The sequence below is a fragment of the Rhipicephalus sanguineus genome, chromosome 5 (assembly GCF_013339695.2).
Source record: "Rhipicephalus sanguineus isolate Rsan-2018 chromosome 5, BIME_Rsan_1.4, whole genome shotgun sequence".
NCBI classification, from domain to species: domain Eukaryota; kingdom Metazoa; phylum Arthropoda; class Arachnida; order Ixodida; family Ixodidae; genus Rhipicephalus; species Rhipicephalus sanguineus.
In genome coordinates this window covers 188,985,858-189,003,915 of record NC_051180.1, presented here as the reverse complement: position 1 = coordinate 189,003,915, position 18,058 = coordinate 188,985,858, and the positions used below count along the sequence as shown (strand labels likewise).

The window sequence follows — 18,058 nt, the reverse complement described above, 5'->3', positions numbered from 1 at the left end:
GTAGTTTTGCGGACTTGCTCAAGGCCTTGCCAGGATTTGAGCATTCAGACTTCTGGACTGTAATCCACAAGGACTCCAAGGTTTACTTTTTGGACTTGGCTCTCCATTCTGCTCCAACCATCCGCGCTTCGGTGATTGTGTCTACTGGTCTTCGCATTGAAGTATTTTTTGGTGAAGCGGTCGTGAGAAATTGTGGTGATGTGCTAGTTCCTGAAAAGATATGTGACTTAAGAGATTTGAAGAGAGTGCTAGAGATCATCGAACAGACTCGCAAGGATATCAGCGCGGCGCCTTCTGAGAAAGCCCGTCATCTATGTCGACGTTACTAGAGCAAGTAAGCGGCGAACATTTTGCATGCGAGTTGAGAGAATGGCATTTGGAGGTGCTGAAATTCTTGAAGAGTCAAGTTGATCTCGTTTTGAATAATGCCAGCCGTTATCCCCCAGATTTGTTGGTTTTTTCTAGCCTTTTGTTCACATTTCCCCTCATGCATACAGATTCTTGAGAAATTCGTTGAAGCTTAAGATGCCGCATCCTGATACTATCAGGAGACTGTGTTCATCCTGTGATATTAACCCCGTAAAGGAGCAGCAAGAAGCTAGCTTTCTTTCTTATGCCAAGTGGATTGTAAGCACACTTAAAGAGAATGAAAATACTGTGACATTAATGCTTGATGAGGTTTATCTGCAGTCTTTTTTCGATTACAAGGCTGGCTTTGTAACTGGCGCTGCGGCAAATTCATCAACTGCAGCAAAGACTGCCCACATATTTATGATACAGAGCCTTCTTTCTTCAAACAAGGATGTTGTACACATTCTTCCCGTGGCGCAAATTGATGCTAAGGCACTACATGACTTCCTTCGGAAGCTAATTCTTGATCTCGAGGCATCTGGTTTTAGAATAATCGCAGTGATCTCAGACAATAACTCCATAAACAGAAAAGCTAAGTCTTTCTTCGCTAAGCCCGCAAGTGTCAGCATTGTTTATACCAGCATTCTACTGACTCATCGCGACCCCTGTTTTTCGTGGTGGACCCAGTTCACATACTGAAGTGTATAAGAAATAACTGGCTCAATCAACGAAACATTGGAAAATGCATGTACTTTCCTGAACCAAAAAGTAATGAGGCTGAACCAAAGATACTTACAGCATCTTTCAAGGTATTGTGCGAGTTGCACGAAGCTGAAAAGCATGAGCTCTTGAAGTTAGGGCCAACTCTCACTTTGAAAGCGCTGAACCCCTCCAACATGGAACGACAGGACGTTAAGCTTGCACTAAAGGTATTAACTCATCTACTGTTGCTGCTCTCAGTACCGCAACGTTCCAGCATGCTAAGGAAACATCTGAGTACATTGACACCATATTGACTTGGTGGAACATTGTTAACGTAAAGACGCCAAGAAAAGGACAGCGGTGTCGAGATCATTTGCAAGGGCCAATAGTATAATCGTTGTGTCCGCAGCTCGATTTCCTGCAAAAAATAGTTGAGTGGCTTGATCACTGGGAAAGCCTCAGACATGACAATGGCCGCCGTACACGTGAAACGCACGCAGCTTTCAGCCACATTACCCACGCCTTGCACGAACTAGCCATATACTGCCTGGAAGAGCTTCATTTTGAGTACGTTCTTATGGGCAAATTTCAGACTGACTGCTTGGAGGATCGCTTCGGAAAGTATCGGCAACTGTCGGGTGCGAATTACCATGTGTCAATAAGGCAGATATATGAATCTGAAAACAAACTGTGTTTGCAGAAGGTTTTGGACCTGCCAGATTTAGACATGCTACCAGCTCCGAGTGCGAATACATGGAGGACAGGTGTGCCGTCTGCGCACGGCCAGTTTGACGTCGCTGTGACTGAATCTGACATTCAGAAAAAAGCGTCAAGGCTTCCTACAGTAACATACGTTGCCGGCTATTGTGCCCATGCAGCTTTAAAGAAATTGGCATGCGGATCTTGCAGGGAAAACCTTGTGATGCAAGACGTCGACCTAGATGATGCTGAGAATGCATTAATCACGAAGATGTCGAGGGGTGGGCTGAAGTTTACACGAGCAGTTGTAGTTAACGCTGTGCTGTTTACTGAAATTATATTAGGCAAGCTCAGGGCACCAGAATACTCGGCGCGATTTCTCAGCCTTCCTATGCAGAAAGACACTCTTGTCAGCCTTGTGTTCTCTGCCCTTGCAGACTATGATGACCTAGAGGTGTGTGATTCTGGTCATTCTGCACAGGAAGTAATGGAGCATGTTGAAAGTGCTGCAGCGAATACACTGCTGAACAACTTGTGCCGCACAGAAAACGACAAATCACCTAATGCCAAGAATGAGCGAAAGCTAAAGACCTTGAAGACCTGAGAGCTGTTTCTCGTTCCTTATGTTTAATTCATGATGCTCTGTTTTTTGGAAGATATTTGTATGCTTTTGTTGACAGAACCCTTGTAAAAATTGTGTTCCGTAGCGAGGCTTCACTTGCGCACAACATCATCATATAAACGATGCATTTTGTCCATTCTAAATACTATCGTTGAAGCGCATTGTGATAGTTGTTTATCACTGGAGCTCTCCATGTTACCGCATTTCACCATTGCGTACTTTAATTTTGCACTGAGGGGAGAAATTTTGTTTTTGGCTGGGTCTTCGCCATTATCTCAACATTTTATGAAGACCAAAGTGACCAGCAAACAGGGCGGGTGGAAATAAAAAAAACACGATCAGAGATTGTACAAGAAGGCTGAAGCTCGTTTTGTGCGAATCATTTGTGCATCGCGCTATTATGATAAAATGTACACCAATAAAATGAACCTTGATATCCTTGTGTCTAGCCCTGTTTTACAAAATGCGAAAATGCACATGATCAATGCAAATACACGCTTTAAAACTGTTTCTTGAAGAATGGAGTTTTTTTATATTTTGTCATTAAAGTATACTATGTGCCTTCACTGTGCTGTTCTGCTCTTTCGTAGTCACTTCAGTCTACGACCGAAGTGACAAAGTTTGCTTTCTATAGCCTTTGTCAAACATTCACGTCCAAAAGCACAATAAGAGATATAATGTTACGATACACACAAAACAATGTTTCTAGCACATCATTCTAAGTAAAGGGTAAGAGAATGACGCTTGTTATGATGGTGTAGATTGCGGTGAACCGGCGCGAGGTACTTATTTTTTGCGTTCAAAATACGCGTCTTGCGTTGGGGCCGAAGCATATACAGTGCTGGATAAACTTGGAGGACAGCGCTAATTTTTCGAAGCCATAAACAGCGACTCGCAAAGTGACTACCTGCAAGCGCGACGAACCTAGACGCGTCGAAGCCAACGGTCCGGCCCATCTCGCTAGCGTGACGTCACATCGGCGTTCGGAGGCCTTGATATTTTTTCTAGGTGGCTTTGCCTGCGCCCGGGCCGACCGAGTGGGCCGATCGAGTCAAGGGAACAGCGTCAAGGGTAAGGAGGGCTTCATCACCACCGCGAGAGCATAGCGCGGCTAGGTTATTACAGCTAGAACGCGAGAACGCTTCGCTCAGGAACGCTTTAGAGCAGCTGAGGGCTGAGATGGACGAGATGAAGAGGGCTGGTCAGGGACAACCGGTTCAACGCCCTCTGCCACCTGCTGTAACCGAAAGAGCCGAAACGCCAATGGAAACGCTGATGGAAATACCTACCGAGCAGTGTTGTAGGCGTTACTGAAAAAAAGTAACTAAATACGTTACTCGTTACACTATAAAAAAAGGAACGCATTACCGCCCTACGTTACCTACAAAAAAATGTAACGCGTTACCGTTACCGTTACCGAAAAAAAGTAACGGACGTTACCTCTGCCGTTACTCCGTAATCATAAATTTTAATCAATGTGTCTTTGCTGCAGGAACCCGCAATAAGAATTTTTTGAAATCTCAAAATTTACGTTTCACGTAAAACTTACAACCATAACAACGATTATACCCAAAATGCTGCTTTAACGAGAATTATTTGCACAAATGTACCGGACTTTAGTACATTATAGTGGCTTAAATTTGCCTGTAAAATTGCATGTGGTGGCTTCTGACTCTGGCACATGGTGAAGCCATTTTTCTCAATGTGACATTATACACACTATGAGATTCAATTATTAAAGCTATCCGCAAAGAAAGCATCACTGCACTTTCAATAAGTTTACAGTAATTCTGACGGCGTGCTTCTACTAGCAAAATAGATGCGCAAATTTTGTAGTAATAAAGGAATGATTTAATGGCCTAGTCACGGAAAAAAATATCTGTGAATATACATTTTTTTGTTCACTTTAACCTATATAACCTGTTAACCTGTATAGAGTGTTTAAGATCAGCCTCGTTCGCTCAGGAGTTCAATAACCAGAAGCTTAACTGTAGTTGCACATAGAAAGAAGCAATATTCATTTTCAAAACGAAGTTGATAAGCCTTATCAACGTTGTAGCAACTATAAAAAAATGTCACATATTTAGACACTTTTCAAAAATAGTTTCCTTCGCTCTACAAGTTCCAAACAATGTTACTTTACTCTTTGTTGCGCATACATGTCATACACAAAATGTCTTTGTAACGGTAATATTTGCGCTTTTCATCACTTTGAACGTTCGATAACGACAGGTAATAAAATCGGTCCCTCTGTATTGAATATGTTCGCTATTTTTTGCTCGTAAATTATGCAGCTAATAATAAAACTAGGTTCCTCTTCAGGCTACTGGGTGGCATGTGCATAAAATACAAAATACTCAATTAAATCTAAAACATCCATTTTCGGATCCGTGACGATCTCTCGTGGAACCACCCGTTTGCGATAACCACCTGCCGTGTAGGTATACCTGTTACCGTGGTTAGCCGTAACCGTAGTTAGCTTAACCGCGATTAAAGCTGTTCGTGTGACAGCGGTATTCATGGGTTTTGGTTGAAACAGAGCGACGCCAACCAAGGTAGTAAGTTTTTTTTTTTTTCGTTACAAGAAAAAGTCACACGTTTCGCATCCCACTCGTTTTCTTTTTGAGGGTCTTCTTCCTGCCGTGGGGTCACGCCTATTCTCCATGATGCGCAGAATTCTGTTGAGGCAGGCTCTCGATCGGCAGAGCACCTGTAGACCGGTTGACATTACCGGCTGTCGCCTGGATGGGTCAGGATTCCACAAAAAGCCACTTATAGTAATTGGCTTCTAAGTCAACGAAGCGGGACTTGTTAAATTCGATGCGCTGGTCTTTCACCATGCTGTGTCCAGCGAGAGTACCACTTTGTCACCCGGACTTGCGGACGTCCTATTTATGTTGCCTCTCGAGGAAGTTCTTTGTTTCCCCCACGTACGAAGCCTCACGATCAGCACATGGTATGGAGTAAACTAGCCCTTGCGCTTTTTAGGGGCGAAGCTCCTTAAGGCGGCACCCGTTCGTCCCTCGTAGTCGTAGTCGTAGTTCGTAACCAGTCTTACGCTTTGACCTCCAAGGTGGTGCCGGTGGGAGATTTTTCCTGTGCGTTGTTGAACAATAAAAAATTCGCAGCGGTAGCTAAAAGCCGACTTCTTGTGTCTCTCATTCCCATTAGCAGCCATTCTTTACCTCCAAGGTAGTGCCTGGTGAGATTTCTCCTGTGCGTGATTAATCAATAACAATTTTGTTCAAAACGCTGTTGATTGATGAAATAAACCAACGAAAGACGCCAGATGTTTTCTAAAGCAATGGTTTTCTAAACAATGAAAATTCACAGCGTACATGTAAAATTAAAGTGAGCTGCATGTCGTCATAACTCATCGAACCTTTAGTATAAACGCGCCCTATCTCACGTCGGTGATGATGTACTGGGCAGAATTCACGGAAGATTCACGGTTTACCGATGAACCTCCGCAGCTTCGCCCACTCATCATCATTCACTCCGTGGATATGCTGTGATTTTTTCTTCGGGCGGCCTGTCTCTTGGGCACGAAAAGGCGCAGGTAAAGTCCCTAGATTTTTCCTTTTTAACAGGGAAAAATCTAGGGACTTTAGGCGCAGGTGCCTGCAATCCACCTGCTACAATCCACTTCCACGAAAAACATGTCCGTACAGTTTCTCATGGCGGATTCCGCGGCGTTTTTTCAAGCTTTGTGTGGCGATGGCCCAACTTTTTCCAAAGGTAGTCGGCGCGTCTTAGGAATTGGTCCCCACATTTTCCACAAACAAAAGTGATTCTGCCCGCACTTTCTTTGTTAATGCCTGGCAGGCCGACAGCATTCCGAGGCTGCGGCAAAAGAATTCGTCGTGGCGAGCTCTGGGAAAAAGGCACCTACAGGATGAAAAAGTAACGAGTAACGTGACACCTCACGTTACCGAAAAATGTTAACGTAAGTACGTTACCCGTTACAGTTCCGAAATAGTAACGAGTACGTTACTAAGTTACCGAAAAAGTAACGCGTTACCGGTAACGCCGTTACTTGTAACGCGTTACCGACAACACTGCTACCGAGACGCCTGCGCCCCGGCGTCCCGCCAAAAAAAGAGCGCTGTCCCAACCCATACTAGATGAGGGCACCGACGAGCTCAGAGCAGAGTTAAGAGGATTCCAGTCCGAATTGCGGGACGCGCTCAAAGCCCTCAGCGAAGCGGTCTCTGCCATGAACGCGAGAGTCGATTCAGTCGAATCTAAGATAACGATCACGGATCAGCTCTCCGGTTCTGCCGAGCGCACCGCCTCTCCATCAGCAGGTAGCTCCACTGCCCGGGCGTTCCAAAATACACCGCAGCTGGCGTCTGATCACGGCGTCGCGGATGACAGGCTAATCGACGGCCGCAACCATGGCGGGTCACGATAGTAATATATAGTTGTTTGGCAGTGGAACTGTTGCGGCTCCCAACGTAAAAAGGCAGTCCTGCAGCAGTTTGTCAGATCCCATCCTAATAGCCCTCACGTCATTTTACTGCAGGAGACACTGGCTGACTCGGTCTCTCTTTCGGGATACGAGTCTCATTCGATATACGGACAGGGCAAAAGAGGTATCTGTACGCTAGTACCGAAGAAGCTCACCTTCGTCGTACACAATTTATTTATGGACCATAGTAAAACAGAGCACTCGCTAATCGAGCTCATTCCTAGCGGCCAGCTCAGGAATAGCCTTTTTCTTCTGCACATTTACAGCTCCCCGCGAGATATGAGGCAGCGTTTTACGTCTCTCATTTCTAAGGCGGTACGCAAGGCAGCAGGTTCTCCGCTTGTAGTGGCTGGTGACTTCAATGCTCCGCATCATGAGTGGGGATACCACCGCGTTACGGCCAAGGGGGCGAACCTCTGGCGGGCGGCGTCCGACTGCGGTCTCACCCTGGTCATGGACCCGTCCTTTCCAACTAGGATCGGAAACTCGTGCAGCAGGGATACCACGCCGGACCTTACTTTCGTCGCAAACGTCGGGAACGCCGCGTGGTGTAATCTTAATGAGACCTTGGGCAGTGATCACTGCGTGCCATGGCCACGTCATTGGTGGTACGTAAGAGGTCGCCGAAGGAGTTTACGATTACTGTCTGGGATATTTTCTGTAAAATCAGGGAGGAGAGGGAAGCCGAAAAACCCACTTCCCTAGATAGTTGGGTAGCGCAGCTTAAGGAGGATGTACAGTCGGCCACCAAGTCCGTTGCCACCGACTTGAATGTGGACAGGATGGACAGCCGACTGGCACACCTTCTGGAGGCTAAAGGGGCCCTCCTGGCTAGATGGAAAGGTCAGTGGCTGAACCGCAGACTGCGAAAAAAGGTCGCGGAATAGAATCGCACCATAGAGATGCACTGTCAAGAAGATGCTTTTAATGAGAAGGAGGAGGAGAGGTCGGCCTGGAAAGCGGGTTCTAGCCTGCTACTCCTCACGGGGGTAAGGGGAAAGGGGAAAGAAAGAGAAAGAGGGAGGTGTGATGATAGGCGACGATGGTATGGCAAATGAGTCACTGTACACACTGTTTTGCACGGGGACAGGGCACGCGCAAAAGTCTTTATGCCGCACATGCTCTAAAGACGAGCATCTAAACCTGTATCACTTAGAAATCTCAATAGGCACTTTAAACTTCGTTGGGCCTGGTCTGCATGCTCCCAAGCACCCAAAAGCTTCTCCTCCGAAAAAGGTCGGGAGTCCAGACGGTCTACGACGCACTGAAGTGATTGTCTTTCGGTCGCGTACTGAGGGCACACGCACAGGATGTGGTGAATAGTCTCAGACGTGTGACACACACTGCAGTTAGGGTTTCGCTCCTGCCTAATCTTGAAAAGGTATCTTCGTGTATACGCAACACCCAGCCGCAATCTATGTAGTAATGTTTCCTGGTCTCTTCTTAACCGGAATGGAATCAGAAAAGCACGACCAGAGTCAAGTCTGTAAAGACGTTCTTGGCGATAATTAGGGTCATTCCATAAGCGTGTCATAGATGTTTTCATAGATTCAGACAGCAAGCCATTGATGTCATATCGGGAAAATTGAATTGATATGACTTCGCCGTTAGTGTGCGCCATTTTTGCTTCTGCGTCAGCTTGCTCGTTCCCAGCTATGCCACAGTGACTGGGAATCCATTGCAATGCAACGGTATGCCCGGATTGAGACGCCTCAGATAACATATTCATTATGTCACACACCAGAGGACTGTATGCGGTTCCTTGCTTCATGTAATTACTGATAAGTTGAAGTGCCGGCTTGGAGTCACAAAATAATGTCCATTTCGCGGGACTCTGTTGTACAATGTAGCGGGCAGCTTGTCGGACGCCGGTCAGCTCAGCAGCAGTAGATGATGTCCGATGCGCTATCTTGAAGCGTTTCGTGATGCCCATGTGAGGAACCGTGAAAGCTGCTGCTGAGGACGTCTGCGTGACAGACCCATCAGCAAAAATATGCACCGTATATCCGTACATATGGGCAATGTACGATAAAGCAAAATGCTTAAGTCCAGCGGTTGGTATTTCTGACTTCTTTGTTATCCCCGGAATCGAGAGTCGCACGATCGGTTTAGGCATCGTCCAGAGAGGTACTCCGGGAGTCGCTTGTGGTGCATAATTCGAGGGCAGCAGATCTTGCTGCGACATCACAGCTTCCGAGTATGCAGCATTGGGTCGTGTGTTAATAATGTGTCTCAGTGGATGGTCTCGGTGCCTTGTCAATAACCTCAGATGTACTCGCAGTGGCTCGTGTTTAAGATAAACGCGAGCTGGACAAGCGCGTGCTTCTGTAATAGTACCCCATGTAGAAGTACATCGAGGTACTCCTAGGCAAATTCTGAGGGCGCGGGCCTGAGCACTCTCGAGTGTACGGACAGCAGATGTGCAAACACGAGAAAGAACAGGAGCACTGTAGCGGAGGTATCCAACAAAAAGTGACTGGTATAGCTGTAGTAGAGATGACTTCGATGGCCCCCACGATTTTCCAGACATATGGCGAATGACATGGACAAAGCTGTCTAGTTTTTTTCTTAGTGCAGAGATGTGCTTCGACCAAGATAAATCCCGGTCGATGATAACTCCGAGAAACTTGTGGTGAATTACAGAAGGTATGACGTTCCCATCTATCACTACAGGGTAGCAAGCCATTGACTTTCTAGAGAATGCCAGGATTGCACTTTTTGTCGGGGAGAGTTGCAGTCCGCGGCTATTAAGATATGTGGACGTTATCGATACCGCACGTTGTAGCTTCGTCTGTACTTGCAAACGCGTTAGACTCGTGGTCCAAATGCAGATGTCATCTGCGTACACAGATACTGAGATTTTGCCTCCTAACTTTTTAGCGAGGCCAACAAGTACAATATTAAATAATGTTGGGCTCAGGACTCCTCCCTGAGGCACGCCGCGATAGACGGGATGGTTGTTTGTATCACCGTCTACAGTTGTCATAAATACTGCTCTTTCTTGAAGATAGCTGGCTATCCACTGATGCATACGGCCGCCAATACCATAGTCTTCAAGAGCATTCAGGATCGCGTCATGCAGAACATTGTCGAATGCACCTTTGATGTCAAGGAAGACTGCAGCCGTCAATCGGTGGCGCCGTTTCTGGTGTTCAACGGTCGTTACTAAATCGATCACACTGTCGATTGATGATCTTCCCTTCCGGAAGCCAGTCATCGCGTCTGGATATATATTTTGCTTCTCCAGAAACCATTCTAAGCGCAACAGAACCATTCGTTCCATGAGTTTTCCTACACAACTTGCAAGTGCCACAGGTCTGTAGGAAACCATATCACGGGGAGACTTGCCTGGTTTCAGCAATGCCACGATCTTACTTGTTTTCCAATGCGCCTGCAGTGTTCCAGATGTCCACGAAAGGTTGTACAAGGATAGAAGTTCTTCGGTCGCTCGAGGGCCAAGGTGGCGCAGAGTAGAATAGGTGATGCCATCAGGCCCAGGCGCACTGGAGCGTTGTGAAATACAAATTGCCGCACGCAGCTCCTGCAGCGTGAAAGGAAGATCGAGACGGGCGTCTGCTGTAGGGGGTGCGCATCGAAGCAGTGGAACGACCGTTGTTGCAGAGCCAGAGATGTGTAGGCAGAATTCTTCCGCGATCTGCTTCTCGCTGCATGACCTGATGATGGCCAATGCGCGGAAGGGACGTAGTTGCTGAGGAGAACATGGTAGAGCCCGTACAACGTGCCATATCTTAGACAATGGTTTTCGTGGGTCCAGGGTGGTGCAAAATGTCTTCCAGTTTTGCCGGCCAAGCTTTTCTAAGTGCCTCTGAATTTTCTTTTGCACATTGCGGGAGGTCCTCAGGTCTAAGATCGATCTTGTTCGCCTGTGTTTGCGTTCAGCTCGACGACGGACTGCCCGCAGCTCTTCATATGCGGCATCGACAGGCTTCCTGGAATTAGATACTGTGACGACACGTGTTGTTGTCTGCATTGCGTTGGCAATTCGTTCTTCAATTTCTGTCGGAGAAACTATGGAACCACACGACTTTTCTAGCTCATCTTGAAAAGCCTCCCAATCTGTGTATCGCCTACGAATGCTTGCAACGCCGGTATACCATCGTAGTTGTACGTAAGTAGGTAGGTGATCACTGCCATATGTTTCAATGTCTGCGCACCAGGCAGCAGATGATGAAAGGCATCGAGAAGCTATAGCTAAGTCGAGACAGCTGCTGTACGTTGTGCCACGGAAATATGTCGGTGAGCCGTCGTTGAGAATATGAAGGCCATTATCACTTGTGAAATCTAGAAGTTGTCTTCCCCGAGTACTTATGACACTGCTGCCCCAAAGATGGTGATGCGCATTAAAGTCGCCTACGATGACGTGAGGTCCTTGGCTCGAGTCGATGACAAGTTTCAGGTATCCAGCGTCAAATCTTCCTCTCGGAGGAATGTAACCACCAATGACCGATATCGTGCGTCGTTTTAGCTTCAAAGTGATGGAAACGTACTCATTACTGCTATGCACAGTAATTTGGTTTTGGGAATACGTGAGGTCACAGCGTACAAATAGTAAAAGTTTGCTAGGGTTTCCACTCGTCTGAGACGTGAATTGTTCATATCCAGATAACCTGAATGCTGAAGTCATATTCGGCTCGCATATTACAGCAACAGGAAATCGATATTTCAACATTCTCTGTTTAAAATCTGCGAGGTGACCTCGTAGACCTCGCGCGTTCCATTGAAATATAACAGAACGGTTAATCCTTTCAGTCAGTGATGGTGGTGAGGCTGCTGACGCCATGATTTTGTGCTGGTTTTTATATAGCACCAAGCACTGGTTCTAGTCCGTCTAGAATTTGCACTGCAGCCTTAGCAACGGGCGTCTTGACACCAACAAGTAACATTCGCAAGGCACGGATCAACTGCGTAAGCATTGCCTTGATTTGCCCATCCGATGACGAAGTCTCACGTTCATGCTGGCTTTCTGGCGCCTGCGCTTCCGCACTCCGAGATGGCAGGGAAGGCCATGTGGTAACGTCCTTGTTGCTCTTCAGGCAGGATGTGGCTGGAGGTAGAGACCCCGCTTCGGATATAACAGGAGCACGCGCTGACTCTTCAGGGAGTACAGGCTGTCGTACCATAGCCGATGTTGATCTTCTGCGATTACGAGAGCGCCTCTGGCGACGGTGCACCTTGGTAGCCGCTTCTCTGTGCGTGGAGTGATCTCGTACCATCTTCCTAAGTACGGTGAACTCAGTCTTTATTTTTGGACATTCCTTCGAACTTGACTCATGCGGGCCATCGCAGTTGGAGCATTTTAGATTAGATCCCTCGCATATCGACTCATCGTGATCTCCACTGCAACGGGGGCATGTCAACCTGTTCACGCACACAGCGCTCACGTGCCCAAGTTTCTGACACTTGCGACACTGTAATGGCCTAGGAACATATGGGCGGACAGGATGCCTCACATAGCCCACTTTCACATGCGATGGCAAGTTGTTGCCCTCAAAAACTACCTTCACACATCGCGACCGTCCAAAACGGTGTATGTCTGTGATATGGGCAGTGGAGGTAATCAGCGTTGATAGATCGCTGTCATCAATATCCGTATCCACATCGGAAATCACACCAGCAATGGTGCAGCCTCCATGTACAACGAAGGAGCGCACAGGTATGCTGCCGAGCTGAGTAACAGCTTTCAATGCGTTGAGGGTTGTTCGTGTATCCACATCAACAGCGAGTATGTTCCGTCTGGGATTAATACGGACCTCTCTTATTTGTCCTGGTGCTAACCTGCCAAGATAGGCAGTGAGCGCTTGCCTATTCAGTGAATTCAGGTTGCCTGTAGCAGCGACGGGGATGTAGGCGATTGTGTACGTCTGCCGAGTCTGTTGTGAGGACGGTGTATTGTAGTTGAGATCACTCACGCTTGAAGTCCGGCGTAGTTTCCTTTTCAGCCGGCGGTTTGTGGCCTCGACATATCCACCTTCGGATTCCATGTCATCCACGTCAGAGCAGCTCGATGACCTTGGCAGAGCCATGTTCAGATGCCCAGGAGCACCAATCCGATTTGAAGCTTGCAGGTCGCCCCCTGGTCTTGACGGAAGAGGGTGTGGAGCGTCCGTCATTGCTTTCGACGTCGTACCCGCCACGGAGGCGTCGGTACGAGTAAATTTCAATAAAAAATCACAGTCGTACAGAAACAGCAACAGATCAGAAACTCGTCTTCTTCTCATGCACTGTCAAATGCTTTCCAAGCAACAGTGGAATGAAATCTGCAACTCGGTCGACGGACAGATGCGAACTGGCGGTAAATGGAACCTGCTCAAGCATTTGATAAAGGAATCCGCTTCCAGGACTAATCAGAGACGCGCCACTGATAAGATTCTACATTTGGCCCGCCAGGACAACTCCGATACGGCAATACTAGAGTCGCTCGCCAAAAGATATCTACCTTTAGCCACTGCGCATGATGTGGTCTATCCGCCTTACAAGGGCCCTCCGATGGCCATTTTGGACGAGCCCTTTAGCGTCCCTGAGGTGAAGGAGGTCCTCGAAGGTCTCAATGGTCGTTCTGCTCCGGGTCCGGATGGCATCTCAAACAGACTTCTTCGCAACTTGGACGACGAGTCGATCGCATTCCTAACCGACGAAATAAATCGGGTTTGGGAGGAAGGTGCGGTTCCAGAATCGTAGAAGCTAGCGTCGGTCGTCCTAATTCCGAAGCCGGGGCGCGCTCCTGACATGACGAATCTCAGGCCGATCTCACTCACGTCGTGCATAGGCAAAGTGGCTGAACATGTGATTAACAACCGTGTATCCAAGCACATTGAGGACCGCGGTCTTTTTCCATATAACATGATTGGCTTTCGACACTCCCTTTCCACTCAGGACGCCATGAAGATGATAAAACGTCAGATCATCGATAGAAACGCGAGGGACGTCAGGGCCATTCTGGGTTTAGATCTAGAGAAGGCTTTCGATAATGTCTCGCACGCCCACATACACGATTCCATCTCAGACCTCGGTCTAGGCCAGAACTTCCACGCATTTGTCGGCTCGTTCCTCAGACACAGAAAGGCTGCACTAAATATTCGGGACCTCCGGTCAGGGCCCATCGAGCTCGGCTCGAGGGGCACACCGCAGGGCTCGGTGGTATCTCCGCTCCTGTTCCACATCGCCATGTCCAAATTGTCTCAGAGGCTTTCGGAGGTCGAGGGCATCAATCACACCCTCTACGCGGACGACATCACCGTATGGTGCGTCGGAGGTACAGTGTACTAGAAGTATTGGATAGTGGCCGGAGCGGAGGGCGGCGGCCGTAGGCAGCGTGAAGCCAAGAGCGAAAACTCCCGCTAGGGGCGCGGGTGTGCTTTTCCCGAGGAGACCATGCCGGCTGCAAGCGCTTGCCGCCTTACTTTACCGCGTGTTGTTGCGACGGGTCAGCGTGTTTTTTGCAAGTGAAGCCGTGACTCTTTCTGTGTTCGACGCTGTGCTAATGACGCTTTGAGGCTAATGGAAAGGAAGAAGAAAAAAACGGATACGCATTGCTATGCACCCGGATGCAAGAGCGGGTATCCTGGTTTTCGAGAAGCAAATGGACGCACGTTGTCTCTTTTTGGGGTGGCGAAGGACAATGAACGGCGGAAATTGGGACAGAAATCTTCACCGCAAGGACAAGACACTTTCCGAGACTTCAGCTGTGTGCGAGAGGCACTTTGAGGAGCATTTTATTTTGCGAGACTATGTGCACGTCGTCAACGGTCAGGAAGTAAAGATTCCTCGAGGTAAGCCGGCGCTGACCGACGACGCGGTCGCTACTCTTCTGCCCGATTTCCCAGCCTACCTCTCAAAGGAGACGCGTCAGCGAAGACCAGAGAGAAAACGCGTTGCTGCGTGCCCAGCTACAAGCACGAAGAAGCTGCGCTTGTCTCGACGCGATGTTCTTGATACGTCATCCCCAGATGTGGGTGCGGATGGCGACGACAGTCTGGATGGGATGGTGCCCCGGCATGATCTTCATACGATTGTGAACACTGTGAGTGTCCCGAACGGGTGGGCGCGACTTGAGGCTTCGGACTTTGATGGTGTTGTGTTCGCCACGACAAGTGTAAAAAAAGAACCATTTGCTCTTCTTCACGAAAGAGTGCTGATGTTTGCAACGGACTGCGCAGACACAGTTACCACCCGCCTATACTTTCGCGGAAAAGAGAGGAAGGACGTTGCAATCAGATCGGTAAAGGAAGCGGCAGAGACTTTTAGATACTCCGATAGTGCTTTTCTTTGCAAGGGTGCCATGGACCAAGCAGAAATTGACAACAACTACAGCAAGGATATCACATGCCACCTCAAACACTCCGTAGACATTGCATACGGCATTGTTCTCAGCAGATCTTGCTCAGGAACAGTAAGCAAAGAAGATAAGCACTTAACTTGTTCTGCGACATTGTGCTGTTAATTTTTTTTTATGTGGGAAAAAGCACCCTTTGAGACATGAAAAAAAATCACAGCATATCCACGGAGTGAATGATGATGAGTGGGCGAAGCTGCGGAGGTTCATCGGTAAACCGTGAATCTTCCGTGAATTCTGCCCAGTACATCATCACCGACGTGAGATCGGGCGCGTTTATACTAAAGGTTCGATGAGTTATGACGACTTGCAGCGCACTTTAATTTTACATGTACGCTGTGAATTTTCATTGTTTAGAAAACCATTGCTTAGAAAACATCTGGCGTCTTTCGTTAAGCAGCTGGCGTCTTTTCGTTTTGCTTTAGAAACATCTGGCGTTCTTTCGTTTTGCTTTTACAAAACATCTGGCGTCTTTCGTTGGTTTATTTCATCAATCAACGGCGTTTTGAACAAAATTTTTATTGTTTAATCACGCACAGGAAAAATCTCACCAGGCACTACCTTGGAGGTAAAGAATGGCTGCTAATGGGAATGAGAGACAGAAGAAGTCGGCTTTTAGCTAACGCTGCGAATTTTTTATTGTTCAACAACGCACAGGAAAAATCTCCCACCGGCACAGGTCAAAGCGTAAGACTGGTTACATACTACGCTACGAGGGACGAACGGGTGCCGCTATAAGGAGCTTCGCCCCTAAAACAACAGCTTCACTTGTACATTGCAGTGTAGTGTCATGTAGCTACAAACTTCATGCGTCTTCGAGGCTTTTCGAAAACTTTTCAGCGCGAACGGGACGGAGCACAAAGTTTATAAACACAAAGCTAAATTTCGATGCGTTCTGCTGCAGCAGCACGAAGTGCATGCATCCCGATCAGATATTGCTGCAGGTAAGCGCCATGTACTATCATCGCATGTTACAGATCTTAGGGTTGCTTACATAACACCTTGCTGAAATGCTTGATTAAGAGTGCGTAGCAGCGCACATGACAAGAGGGGACAGAAGACACATCAGCGCTCTGATTCTTCTCTTCTGTCTCCTCCTGTCGTTTTGCGCTGCTACACACTATTAATAATGTTGTACCAACACGCCCAATCCTGCTGTCTTTTAAGTGACATATTTGGCACGAGGAAAAATGAACATGACATTCTAAAACCTTTCGACGATCGGCCGCGGCGGCTGCATTTTCGGTGGAGGCGAAAATGCTTGAGGCCCGTGTACTTAGATTTAGGTGCACGTTAAAGAACCCCAGGTGGTCGAAATTTCCGGAGCCCTCCACTACGGCGTCTCTCATAATCATATGGTGGTTTTGGGACGTTAAACCCCAGATATTATTATAACCTTTCGACGATGCACTCGCTCGTGGCGGCCAGCCGGGAGGAGGAGGAATGAACTATTAGACACTTTCAGCTGAGCGTCACTTACGCTCAGCCTCGCGCAGATGTAGCTCCCCGAGACGGTGCAAGGAACTGCATACATTTCGCGTTTTTCATGAGCGCGTCTTGCCGAGGCGGACTCAACTTTGCTCCAAAACGACGGCAAACGCTCCGGTCAGTTAACTTTCAAGAGGAGCGAGAGATGCATTCTGCGTTCCACCGCTCGCACGATAGTTCTGTTCACGCGCACTACACTTCATACAACGCGTTTGTGTGTAAACGAGGATTTAAAAAAATGCTGGAGTGGAAACTCCCAACGCATAGGCGGCAAAGGTGAAGCCACGGAATGGGGGAGCGACCAGCCGCTGCTCGGGAAACGAGCTTGCGCGCCATCTGGCGACCTTCTATGCAGGACGCATCGCGCCTAGGCCGCCGCTCCGGCCACTACCCAATACTTCTACTACACTGTAGTCGGAGGCAACGAGGGTAGGGTGGAGGAAGCCCTTCAGGAAGCGCTGGATCGCACAGAGGATTTCCTCGTTGGGACGGGGCTTCGCCTTTCCTCGAGCAAGTCGGCGCTCCTTCTCTACCGACCTAGTAGAAGGGGGGTTAAGCCTAAGGGCTGGGTCCCCCTGTCGGAGGTCAACATTGTACTCCACACCAGCGAAGGACACTCCATTCCCAGAGTTGAGGTTATCAGGGTTCTCGGTATGCTAATTGAATCCAACGGATGCAACGGGCATACCATCGCCAAAATTACAGCGAAGATGAACAGCATGGTACAGTTAATTACTCGGGTCTCGAACAGTCGAGGTGGAATCAGGGAGGACAATTTATTGAAGCTATTCCACGCGTTCTTGATGAGTCACGTCATATACGTGGCGGCCATGCACTCCTGGCAGAATCGCGAAAAGGCGAAGCTTAATATACTCATTCGAAAAATTGGCCGCGTATCTGCGTGCTTCGCTGCAAATGTCGTCTAAAGACGATAGAAGAGGCGCTGCGTGAGATATGAACGCCATCTGGCAATACGTCGGGAAGCGTGAATGCTGTGTTGCGGGCTGGTAGTCCCGGCGCAGCAGCAGGCAAGACCGGCGGTGACCAACGCGACCGGCGGGGACGCCAGCCAGCCCGAACACGCGGTTTGGCGCGAAGCGCCGAAGCAGAAGAAACGTCCGCACTCAACGAGTACTCTCCACACACTCTTTTATATTCACGTTGCCTGGGTAAAGCAGGAATGCCAGAGCGGCGCCCCATGGCACTCGTACAGTGCAATACTGAACTGAAACCGAAACACAACAATGAGCTCGCGCAGAGGGCACGGAGGAAGCCAAGTTTCGGCGCAGTCGCATTTTCAGCGCAGCTTAAGAAACTAGGGTCTCTAAAATTACGTATCTATGTATTTTCTATTAAAGGAACACACCACCTA

General features: G+C 48.2%; 1 long non-coding RNA gene across 1 annotated transcript; it reads right to left on the bottom strand.

The window, feature by feature from the left end:
- Positions 1-16,356: 16,356 nt before the first annotated feature.
- On the bottom strand, positions 16,357-16,995 carry LOC119393051 (uncharacterized). The gene is made up of 2 exons (XR_005183830.2): positions 16,595-16,995; positions 16,357-16,409 (listed from the first exon to the last, which is right to left on the bottom strand). It is a non-coding gene; the product is annotated as an uncharacterized LOC119393051 (long non-coding RNA).
- Positions 16,996-18,058: the final 1,063 nt, after the last annotated feature.